General features: G+C 39.5%; 2 long non-coding RNA genes across 2 annotated transcripts in view; one reads left to right on the top strand and one right to left on the bottom strand.

Moving 5' to 3' along the window:
• Positions 1-2,369, bottom strand: part of LOC116068057 — an 88,889-nt gene extending 86,520 nt beyond the window's left edge. The window contains exon 1 of the long non-coding RNA XR_004109420.1: positions 2,313-2,369. This is a non-coding gene — a long non-coding RNA (uncharacterized LOC116068057). The remainder of the gene's footprint in view (positions 1-2,312) is intronic.
• A 4,475-nt stretch (positions 2,370-6,844) lies between these two features.
• LOC116068058 overlaps positions 6,845-7,870 on the top strand; it is a 6,894-nt gene continuing 5,868 nt past the window's right edge. Inside the window, exon 1 of the long non-coding RNA XR_004109422.1 lies at positions 6,845-6,958. This is a non-coding gene — a long non-coding RNA (uncharacterized LOC116068058). The remainder of the gene's footprint in view (positions 6,959-7,870) is intronic.

The raw sequence follows: 7,870 nt of genomic DNA on the forward strand, positions 1-7,870 counted from the left end.
TTTTTTTTGCCCTCCCTAGCAGTTAGCTCTACTGAAAATAGAAGACTTAATTAATAAACTCTCATTGCATGAATGATTGAATCATAACTTTAAAGAAAACAGTATTTCCTAATAGTTTGTAAATGTTGGCATTGCCTCTGTTCTGTTGTAAGACGAGAGACTCTCATGAGACGGATGTAACTGGTATGCTGCTTTTCAGGCTCATTTATCATCTTTATGTTTTCTTCAAAAATATTTGAATTATTGCTATAATCTAAAGTACATAATCCCAGATCACCACCCAAGCCTACTGGAAGCATACATGAGTATCCTGGAGATTTGTAGAGAACAGGGTTTCCCACACGCCTGCGGTTAAATACTGTGTCACAGCTGTTATTAAGATGGTATATCACCTGAGCCCTAGCATACCCATACCCAGTAGGCTGGTTTTCTTGAGTTCCTGTGCAAACTGCCACAAACACTCTTCTCTTTGAATTCCCTCTTGTTCACAGACGAGCAAATATTTTTAGCAAATAGCAAGTCTAATGTGACTCTATGCTAAAAATGGCCAACCTCGGTATAAACAAAATTTATTTAGTAGCAGAAAAGTACCTCTGTGCAATTATCTTGTTTTAACACAAAGAGGATATTTTACAATTACAAACACCTGTTGACAAATTTCTAAGTCTCTCCAAGGCAGCAGATGCTGCTGTGTTCCACTCCATTCCTACGGTTAATAGTCTCAGTAATTATAACTGCTTAAGAGTATGGCCCCAAAATACATTGCTGACACATATTGACAGCACATTCTCTGAAAATAACACAAATTAAAATAGAACATCCAAAGCAGTTATAATTAGGTATTAAGCAGAATGGTCATTTCTTCCTAGAGAATTTTTGTGACCAGATATAGGCAAAAGGTCAAATCATTCACACATTTAACATGAAGGAATGCATCTTCTTTTGGGCTTTAAAAAAATGCCCTCTACACACTAGCATATACTCAGCTATTAAAAACAATGAATTTATGAAATTCTTAGGGAAATGGATGGATCTGGAAAATATCATCCTGAGTGAGGTAACCCAATCACAAAAGAACACACATGGTATGAACTCTCTGATAAATGGTTATTAGCCCAGAAGTTCGGAATACATGAAGAACAACCCACAAACCACAAAAATCTCAAGAAGAAAGAAGACCAAAATGTGGACATTTCATTCCTTCTTAAAAGGAGAAACAAAATACCCACGGAAGGAGTTGCAGAGACTAACTATGGAGCAGAAACTGAAGGAAGGACAATCCAGCCTGATATAGCTATCTCTTGAGAGGCTCTGATAGTACCTGACTAATACAGAAGTAGAGGCTCACAGCCATCCATTGAACTGAGTACAGGGTCCCCAATGAAGGAGTTAGAGAAAGGACCAAAGGAGCTGAAGGGTTTGCAGCCCCTTAGGACGAACAACAATATGAACTAACTAGTACCCTCAGAGCTCCCGGGGACTCAACCACCAACCAAGGACTATACATGGTGGGACTGATTGCTCTGGCAGCATGTATATAGTAGAGGATTGCAAAGTCGATCATCTGTGGGAAGAGAGGCCCTTGGCCCTGTGAAGGTTCTGTGCCCCAGTGTAGGGGAATGCCAGGGCCAATAAGTGGGAGAGAATGAGGTGGCAAGCAGGGGGAGAGGGGAGGTAACAGGGTTTTTTCTTGTTGTGTTTTTGGTTTTTCTTGGGGGAAGGGGTTTGGGAGGGAGGGGAAACTAGGAAAGGTGAAATCATATGACATGTAAATAAAGAAAATATCTAAAAAAAAAAAAAAAAAAAAAAAAAAAGAGTTCAAGACCAGCCTTGACTACATAGTAAGACTCCTTCAAAAAATAAAAGTGAACTTGAACAGAAAAAAAAAATGCCCAAAACCCTTGTTATATAGTTTGCTTGGATTTGCAATATACAGTTATTTTAATCTAGTGCTTATAATCTTATATATCTCTCTTGACATATTGTGCCCCTCCTTGTAGCCTGGTGAATTTATAACTATATGGTTAAGCTCTGTATCCTTTTTGTGCTTTGGAGTCTCATCAGTGCCTTAGGAATAACACTTAGGCAAGTAGGAGTGGGCTGGAATGTAAGCCATGTTTCTCTTGCCTTGTTAGGATGTAGAACAGAGACTGCCAAGCTGCAAGAGGAAGCAGGATGCCTTCTTCCTGTTTTGTTGTTTGTTTGTTTGTTTTATGTTGCTGCCCCTGGCCAGCCTGTCTCCCTTCTCTTCCTGTGACTATTATCTTAGCTAGGTTTCTTTGCTCTGCTAGCTAGTAGTAGTTCATACTTACAGAAACCATTGAACCAGTGGATAAATTTCAACTTCAGAATGAGAGGGTTCTTTCCCCTTTCTTCTTCTTCATCATCATCATCATCATCATCATCATCATCATCATCATTATTATTACTTGTTGGTGATGTGATTGAAAAGTTCTAGAGTGTGGATTTTATAGATGACAATACATGTTGCCATGTCAAAGAGTTGAACCTGACTGCACCAAGTCAAGCCTGTCTTCAAGGCTCAAGAGCTTTCTGGCCACCACTTTTCAGTACTTCATCACCCCACCATATTTTAGTATTTCAAACACAATCCCAGAGGTGATAACTTGTTGCTGAAATCGCTACCTGTGATGGCTCAGGCTTCTCTGTTGCCTTCGGCCGTTACCTAGTGAACGGCTGATTACTCTTGCTGCGTTAATTACTTTTCTTGGAGCTGTGATCAGACACCTGAGAAGAAGCAACGTAAGGGAGGACTTGTTTGAGAGCATGGTCCATCATGTTGGGGGAAGTGGACGGGAGCAGCTCTCAACTGTAGTGATAAAGGGAAACTACTTGATTACATCATAGCAGATTAGTAAAGGGGATGCTGGTACCCAGTTCTCTCTTCCTCTTTATTTAGTCTAAGACCTCATTTTCATCCATGGGAGTAGTGAGGTCCACACTTAGATCAGGTTGTTATTCTAAGCTAATCTTCTCTGGGAAAAGACTTCACAGACATACCAAAAGACATGTCTCCTTAATAGCCTAGGCATTTCTTTGTAAAGAAATTTAATATTTAAAGATTCATAAATATATTCAATGAATCTTGATTTTACATGTCCCCTAATCCCCCTCATCTACTCCCCTTCCCTACCCCCCTTCCAGCTTCTAGTTCTTCTTTTCTTAAATAACCCATTGGATTAATTAGGGCTGCCCATGTGCCCATGGCTAACCATGGCTTCAGGGTTATCCTCTGGGGCATGGACAACCTGTTAGTGGCCAACCCCCAAGGGAAGTGACTCTCTATCTTATAGTGGTCATCAACTAACTGGCAATAGCTCCCCAACTGGGAGTGGAGCTGCAGGAGCCCCTCCCCTTTCCAGGATGGTATCTTATATCTTTTATCTTATATAGACTGTCATTTCCAAAAGGTGTTTCTTCATCTAATCACTTTAGTGGTCAAAATTAACCATCATACTTACCTACAGACTTTTGAAATCACATTTCCTCTACTAAAACAATTAGAATGGCTTCTATCTCCTAATTGGATCCTGAGTGATGTGATTTCTATATCATTTTTCTCTGAAAGGTCACACCCACTCCTGTATCATGTGGAATGGTGCTCTATGTATGTGTGTACATATGTGTGTGTATGTGTGTGTGTGCCTGTGCATGTGTGTGTGTATGTGTGTGTGTGTGTATGTGTGTGTGTATGTACTGTCTTAGTACAGCATGGTAAACAAAACATACAATTTATACTATGGAATAAATTTTGATTTGATAGTACAAGCCACCATATGAGACCTTGAAGTCTTGAAATCCCTCTAACTGATAACTAACCTCTAGGCCAAGCCTACTGAAAATGGGTCATATATAGGCAAGTGGCCTTGAAATTCAAGAAACCAACCTTTGAGGATGTGGAGACTGAGAAATAAAGCAAAAAGATTTCCTAACAAGTTATGTGTTAATGCAACATGCAGCTGAGACCCAGTCCTCTATCCGAGGGCAGGGAAGATCTTGCCTGGCTTTAAGTTGGGCTCATTGGAGGAATAGAAAGCAAATACAAGCAGGGTGGCGATCCATGAAGTTTAAGACAAGATCAGTGGAGAGGCAGAGTAAGAGGGCACACTGCAGCAACTGAGTGTATTTTTATCTGGTATTCAACTAAGTACAATTGTGACATCCAAAAAGAAGTGATGCAGAAAAAGAAAAAATAATTATAGGGAAGATAATATATAATAATTAACTACCGAAAAAGAGTAGGCTTTAAATAACGGGATACCAGAGAGGCAGGGATAACTTGAGCTGATTATACAGACTCAATTTCTCACATTGAGGTGAGAGGAGCATTATCATTTAAAATTCACAGCCCTTAAAAAAAAGCACAGACAAAACATGTAATTATTATCTGCCAACAGGCAGAATAAAAGGCTGCCGTGGTGTGGGTCCATGTTTAATTTACAAAGTTCCATGTGTTTCCCCGAGTTACCTAACCTCTTCTTTCTTGCCTAATTAAGGCACTCAGAAAATTCTTTTACTTCTTAGAAATATTGGTTATATTTCTTTTTTAGGTAAGCACAGATACACACACACAAACACCCCCCCCAAACACACACACACACACACACACACACACACACACACACACACAAAGAAATTGCAAGACAACAAACATTACTGAGATTCATAAGCACTGATTTGATATTTAATTGTCATGTATCAAACAAATTTTAAATAATGAATACCAATATGTATGAAGCATAGCCTCCAATTCACACATGTTACTAGACTATGTTAACACTAACAGACTCACAACTGCTAATAAAAGCCAAAAGGCTCCACTGTGGTCACTGGTCCAGAAATGATCACTGTCAGAGGCACGGAGAAGAAAATTTACCCTGATGCTCTCAAACTTTCTCCAGCCCCCACCTCTTGTGTTGTGAAGGTTCTGTGTTTAAATTAATCAGCCTGGTTGATCCTTACTATAGACACTGCTTTTCTTTAGGTGTGAAATAACATTTTAGAAATATGTCTGCAGGACGTTCTGTCATGTTTAGCATGTAAGGTCCTTTCATTACCAAGAGGAGTACATTTCTCTTTTGAGCTAAATATCAGGCCACTGTAATTGACAGCACAATTTCTCAGAGGTTTTAAAGCATGTTTGATTTTTTTTTTATTATTATTTTATTTATTAGTCCTTGTACTTCAGTCAGGTTCCAGTCATTCATTGAAAGGCCCTATATCTAGGATGATATATCCTTTTGGCAATAGGAAGGTTTTTTTTAAAAAAAAAAAGAACGTTTGCAAATGCATAGTAAAATATAACTATCACACTACTTTCTGATGGTTAGATTTTACACTTGCATTTTTTAACTTTAAAAAGGAAACATTCTCTGTATAAGACTCCAAGTAGGTTAAGAAAATATATTTTTGAAATGGAATTATGTAGAGTAAAAATGAAAGCGAGCTGACTCTGCAGTTTCCCTCCTGTATGAATGCTCTGTCACAGCCTTCTCGGAATCATGTGCATGAATTACAGAAGGAAAATTGATTTGGCAAGAAGGGTCTGAGGTGGCTTGGTCCAACTGTAATGGTGCTTGGCATGAGGAGACTTTTAGGCTCACAAAGCATGAAAGCTTGTTTTCCTAATGATGATTTCTTTGGTCTCGGAGAATAGATCAGACTCTATGGCTGAGTCAGCTGTTCTTCTTGACCAAGCCAGGGTCAAATGTTGACCTTCATAGCCTATATGGAGCTGTTCTAAAGGTCTGCACTATGAACCATGCATGGAATCGTGAAGTGACAGAAATGTAGAGGGAAACTTAAGGCATTAACTCTTTTGCTTTAATGGGGTTGAAAATGAAGTGACACCTGGTTTACATAAATTGGTTGCTAATACACTGTAGCATCTTATAATTAGGAATAGTGGTAATAGTATATGGTGGGTATGGTATGTATGCCATTCAGTAACCCTCCATGTTTACTAAGTAAGCTGGCAGTCATTGTCACTCTCATTCCATAGGGGAAAAACAGAGCCAAAGATGACTCTTGACCTCTATTTAAAGTCTCTCATGTAGAGTGTTGAGGGACTGGAACACAGGTGGCAGGCCCGCTAGGTTGATACTCTTCAACATTGTAATGCATTTTGTAATGATTAGAAAAGTTTTATAAAAACCCAGATAGTAGGTACAGCAGTCTTTGCCACTGCAGACTCTGCAACAATGATTCCAATGTATATATAAGATGGAAAAATCCACTCAAGGTGATACATATAGGTTTTAAAGAACAAAACAATGAGCCAAGTTGTGGTGGCCCACGCCTTTAATCTCAGCACTTGGGAGGCAGAGGCAGGCAGACTTCTGAGTATGAGGCCAGCCTGGTCTACAGAGTGAGTTCCAGAACAGCCAGGGCTACACAGAGAAACCCTGTCTCAAAAATCCAAAAAACAAAACAAAACAAAACAAAAAACCAAAACAATGTGTTTGTGCTTTCGTGAAACTTTTTTACTAAACTAGGCTAAGAGTTAGCTTAGCTTGCCAGCCCCCGATCAATCTTTCAGTCACTCATTATAATTAATATAACTGAGGCAAAAGTCCCAAGAATGAGAATACACAGACATACAGACATACACGTGTATGTATATGTATATGTATATGTATATGTATATATACATATATGTCAGGTTGAGGAGTAATTTATCCTGACTGTAAAAGGTTAGGGAAAGTTATATCAAGCAATATATTGAAATATAGGCAACATAAAGATTGACAAGATGGAAGAGTGTTCTGAAAAGAGGTGACAGCATAAAGCAAGATTCTAGAAGCATGACATTGTACATGGATATGGTGCATGGTTTTCCAGATACATAGTTCAGGTGTATATTGAAGAACGTGGACTAGGCCTGTGAGCTGGGATCAGGGTGGGATCAGGATAGTGGTCTGCGACAACTCTACTGAAGGTTTGTGATTTGATTTCAGGTGATAAAAACTGGGAGCTGTTAAGAACTTTTTTCAAAAGATAGTATCCTTTTCATGCATGCTTTAAATGTTTACTTCCTGTGGGGGTCTATAATTCATTTAATAAAATGCTTGCCATGTAGACATGAAGGTCTAAGTATAACCTATAGAATCAAGATAAAAAGTCCAGGGCAAGGTAGCGTTCTGTCACAATTCTGACACTGAGGAAGCAAACACAGGATGCTATCTGGGACTCACTGGCGAGGTAGCCTAGCCTACTCAACAAATTGAAGGACAACGAGAGACTCTGACTCAAAATACAAAATCGACAACCCATGAGGAATGGTGCTGGGGTTTCCCACATACACAGACATGTGTACACACACACACACACACACACACACACACATACACAACCCATGAGGAATGGTGCTTGGGTTTCACACATACACAGATATGTGTAGACACACACACACACAACCCATGAGGAATGGTGCTGAGGTTTCCCACATACACAGACATGTGTATACACACACACACACACACACACACACACACACACAACCCATGAGGAATGGTGCTTGGGTTTCACACATACACAGATATGTGTAGACACACACACACACACAACCCATGAGGAATGGTGCTGGGGTTTCCCACATACACAGACATGTGTACACACACACACACACACACACACACACAAAACCCATGAGGAATGGTGCTGGGGTTTCACACATACACAGACGTGTAGACACACACACACACACACACACACACACACACACAGAGATTAACTTCTTCAGGGTTTCTTCAGAGGGCACTTATGCTTGAATGTATTTTAAAACAGCTTTCTTTGTATTGAGCAGATCCAACTTTTACAAGAGCTTAATTTCAAGAACTATGCCAAAGGG

The sequence above is a fragment of the Mastomys coucha genome, unplaced genomic scaffold, assembly GCF_008632895.1.
Source record: "Mastomys coucha isolate ucsf_1 unplaced genomic scaffold, UCSF_Mcou_1 pScaffold22, whole genome shotgun sequence".
In the NCBI taxonomy this organism is placed as follows: Eukaryota; Metazoa; Chordata; class Mammalia; order Rodentia; family Muridae; genus Mastomys; species Mastomys coucha.